This window comes from Papaver somniferum, chromosome 4, assembly GCF_003573695.1.
Source record: "Papaver somniferum cultivar HN1 chromosome 4, ASM357369v1, whole genome shotgun sequence".
Taxonomy (NCBI): Eukaryota; Viridiplantae; Streptophyta; class Magnoliopsida; order Ranunculales; family Papaveraceae; genus Papaver; species Papaver somniferum.
The window spans coordinates 158,476,380-158,481,005 of NC_039361.1; the positions used below are offsets into that span (position 1 = coordinate 158,476,380).

General features: G+C 37.7%; 1 long non-coding RNA gene across 1 annotated transcript; it reads left to right on the plus strand.

Moving 5' to 3' along the window:
• The first annotated feature begins 626 nt into the window (after positions 1–626).
• LOC113274419 lies at positions 627–2,832 on the plus strand. Its single transcript, XR_003323006.1, has 8 exons — positions 627–748; positions 837–944; positions 1,036–1,126; positions 1,248–1,352; positions 1,635–1,948; positions 2,051–2,193; positions 2,533–2,625; positions 2,738–2,832. It is a non-coding gene; the product is annotated as an uncharacterized LOC113274419 (long non-coding RNA).
• The last annotated feature ends 1,794 nt before the right edge of the window (positions 2,833–4,626 follow it).

Below are 4,626 nucleotides of genomic sequence, written 5' to 3' on the forward strand. Positions count from 1 at the left end.
ATCTGCAACAATTTGTTTGGTTATCTTATTTTTATTAATGGAAAGCTCAGTGTTCCTGACCCCAGCATGTGAGTGTGACATTCTTCTGCCACTTGTAATCCGAGTGATGAACACCAGAAAATCCTACCGTTGTGGTGTTATATGCTCATAATGACACTGAAAGATGTTATAAAATTGCTCAACCCCAGTCCAACTATTGCTTACTTAGTGATTTGTGATGCTTAAGACTGCACTTGTGACCCTCTAAATCTATTGATTCCCAGATTTTCCTTCGATTGATTTTTGGGAAGTTTTCCTCAAATGGTCTGACAAAATAGAGTTTTTGGAATGGTTACACTTAGTGCTCGGTTTTTCTTATCTTTCATTCGATTCAGTTATGATGTAAATTTACAGTGAACGCAAACATGATATTATAGATTATAATATATGATATCTGGGTTATTTCTTCAGCAAACCGCTCATTACAAATATCTTGTGGAGGAACTTACTCGTACAGGTACGTTCCATGGCAGAGGACTCTTTTATATTCTAAATGCCTTCAAAAATTAATTAAAAAGGTAAAATTTCTCTTCTGTTTGCCATAAAATGTTTTCAACTGCCTTTTGCTGGGAAATTGCAGGCTATGTATCAAGTGACTGTGCTTCTCGTCCTTTACTATCAGGGTGAGAGTATTCTGCATCTGGCGAAGAGTGAGCATGATCTCAAGGTGAAAAACACTTTGGTCTTCAATGCGTTTGTCCTGGCCCAGGTACATTCACCAATAGTCTCATTAATTACACAAAAACGGAAAAATCTGCGATCTATTTGAAAAGCTAATAATAAAATTTGATTTGTAGTTATTTAATGAGTTCAATGCACAAAAGCCCGGTGAGTTTAACATCTTCGGAGCAATCACCAAAAGTCGCCTCTTTATGGGCATCATCGCAATAACTCTCGTACTTCAGGTGAGTTGCGTTTATTAGATTATTATCAGATCTCAGTTTTGCGTTCCTCTTAAATTTGTTTCGTAATATTGTTCTTTGCTCTCCTCTCTAGATCCTTATTATATTCTTCCTGGGAAAATTCACCGACACCATACGTCTAACTTGGCAATTATGGCTGATTTCTGTTGGTATTGGTGTTATCAGTTCAGTGAAACTTGTCTAGGCTTGCTTATTTCCATTTTCTTATTTTCCCTTCTATTTATGTTTCCTGATTTATCTTTATGACTAATCAAAACTCGTCCTTGTCTTGCTTTTTTTGTACAGTTGGCCTTTAGCAGTCGTTGGGAAGGTCATAACAGTCCTCGAAACTCCCCTAAGCCAATACTTCACAAGACTATTCCGCAAATGTTTATGTTGCAAATCCTGAATGTAAGTTGCCATTAATTGTTATCCAAATTACAATTTAATCCAGGGACTTGAACAATTTACATATGCTAGTGCCGTAATAAGCGGAACTCGAACTGACCCGTTCACATAAACAAACTTAACCAATCTGGAACCACTATTGATCTTCAAAGCTGTATCCAGTATGGTAGTTACTAATGCCAGTTATATGTATAGTGGTTTCTAAAACTGATATATGTGGAACTCAAGTGTGTGTTTGGGATATTCTAACTTTACGTTCTCATGTTCTTTTTTGAGGGGGTTCAGGAATTAGAGCACTTGTTGATACCTCAGCTGATACTTTGCGAAATGGTTGAACTTCTACTTTGAGAAAGCCAGGTCAGATTGATTGTTTCTCTATAGCTACTCGAATGCATTTAATTTTATACTTCACATTTAGTAGTTGGATGAATCATCAATATTCGCTCATGCCCTTTGTTTTTTCCTTCCTGTTACGAGGCTGATACAAGCAACAGATGGTGCTGCTCTACATTTTAGCCGGTGAAATGTTGACTTCCACAAGGCTGGTAGTATGCTCATTTGGAGGAGTCGCTTCTGCTAATGCCAGTTCCATAAAACAAGTATGTATTGTTTGTTAATGAGTCGATTTCTGGTTTCTTCAATCTACTTGTTTTTATTGTTTGTTTGTTTGTTTGTTTTTGTAACTAAGTTTCAATGTACAGAATCTGGAAAAGCAAAATCTACATTTGGAGACCTTCGAAATATTTTTTCCAGTCACCAGGGAGATGGCTCTTTTTATGCTGATACATGATACTGTGAACGAGATGGGATGTAAACATGTTTCAACAATTGAGTTATATATGAGGTCAGTATGATTCATGATCTCTTGATATTTACTGTATGTCATTTCTATCTAAGCTCATGATTTTCGGGGAATTTCTAACATGTCTGTCGTCTCAGCTAAACTTCATAGCTATTTTCCATCCATGCTCCTATTTTGAATAAAACACGAAAAGTCAGTATCACTGCCATCTGTGGTTCTTTTTCAAACCAGTCGACCTTGTTAGAAATCAGGCCACTCATTAGAGTAGAGTTTGCTATCGAGTTGAAGAAATAAAATGAATGATTGGCATTGTGGCTTTAAGTCAAACAAGTCCCGCTCAATTTTGCCTTGCTTTAGCTTACTATTTTCCCTTTTCTGCAGAACTGCTGCTGATTGTAATAATCAAAATGCTGATCAGATTGATTCTGCACGAACTGAGGGAGAAGAAGTTGTTATACCAACGACATTTTGAAAGTGAGACCTTTTAGTACTGTCGTCTTCTTATTTTGGTAGAATATTATATGGTTTGAAAGTCTGGATTATGGTTGGTGGCATTTGTTCATTTAACCTTTGATATTTTCCACAGGCATGTTGGAACAAGAGAAACAGTTGATCGCTGGAATCAGAGCAGTTGGGGTTCATCAGCTGATACTCTGCGAAAGTTTAGAAGTGATCATTCAGGCAAGGCTACAGAGATTGAGGGACAAGCTCAGAATAGTATTCTGATAGACGCATTTATGTGTCTAATTTATCTCAATTGTGTATATTGTTAGTGCCCATTGTTGTACTTATTTTGGTTTTTAATCTCTTTGTAGGTGTTTTTAGAAGAATAAGGTTTTGCGGCAAAATTGGCTAAAAATATGGCATTTGGACCTCTGTAGATAGCATGCCGGAAGCTCCCCAGAAGTGTACCGGAAGTACCCAAAAATAGCTCGGAGGAACCACGAAAAAGTGCGGAAAACATCCCAGAAGAATTGCTAAAGGCACTCCTAAGTTGGATAAGGGGCACCCCATTTCAGGGCATGTGCTAAAGGGACACCATAACTGGATTAGGGGGAGGTCAGTTTCCTTCTCAAAATTCAAAACAGAAACTGGCGGGAAAAATGGCAGCATCGAAGAACAGTTAGGGGGAGGTCAGTTTCCTTCTCAAAATTCAAAACAGAAACTGGCGGGAAAAATGGCAGCAGCGAAGAACAGTTTTGAAAGTGGAATTTGAGCGAGTTTTGAGGAGATTCAATGGATGTATTTGGTACGTATGGACTCTAGAAGACATAACAGGCCTTTTGCAAGCAATTAGACCCAACCAATTGGGCTGGATAAGCCAGAAGAAGAGATCAAAGTCCAGGCAGAGAGACGTGTCCTGCTGTTCACTGTCGAAGATTTTGTGGAGATTTTGGGAGACTTTTACGCTGGATAATCATGTATTTGGTCCTGTTCAAGTCATGGGAAGAGTTTGGTGGCTATTTTATAGCTAACAGACGCGTGCAAAGCAACAGAAAAGAGATTTCTCTCTCAACTGCACGTGAAGAAAAAGGGAGATAAACTCGGATTTAATTGAGTTATTTGGACCCTGTTGTGTATATAAAGGTCGTTGAGAAGTTTTAGAGGGTTTTATCAAGAGTTTGGGGTCGAGCCAGAGCCAGGGGGAGTGAAGAAGAAGGAGTAGCAGCAATGTTCACCTGCTGCTGCTGCCATTAAAGAGCTTCAAGAACACGAAGAACAGACTCTCCAGGGCAGTCTTATTTTAAACAGCGTCAGCAGCAGAGAAGCGTCGTTCTTCAACAGTTCCAGCGCAGTGGATAAGTGTCGCAGTTTAGCTGCAGTTTTCTGGTATCGTTTCTTTTTGGACGTGTTTTGTGAGTCTCAGAACCACTGTTTTATAACTTTCGACTCTTTTAATCATACTTTGAGCATCAACTATATATTTTGAAAACATGATTATTATGATTAACTGAACCCCAACACTGGGATGATGGAGGAAGCCGATCTTTACACATATGATAATTATATTAATTCTTTTTTTGACTACTTGCACTTTTTATTAATCGATTTATGATTTTTCTTAATTAGTTGTGATATAGTATGATGATGTATGCTTGGTCGTAGTGCTTTTGATGCGTCATGCTAGTGATATACAATAGATATTCTAAAAATCTACCTTGGCAAGAATGAGAATCCTTATGATTTGAGCTATAATTGTTTCGAATAAATATATGAATTGTGTGAATGATTAATGGTGGAATCGTGAGTCCTAGTGTCTCTTGATCCTGTGACAAACGTTTGTATATATTTTTATGTTTTTAAATCTTTACAAGTCCGAGCAACGAACCCTTATTTACCGCAATCGAAATATTACAACAAAATGGCGCCGCCGACGCGGACTTGTTTATAGATTTTTTTTTAGGTTTTTTTTTTTTCTTTTACTATTATTTGTTCGTTTTTACGTTTCTTTTTTGTGTCTTTGATTTACAGGTT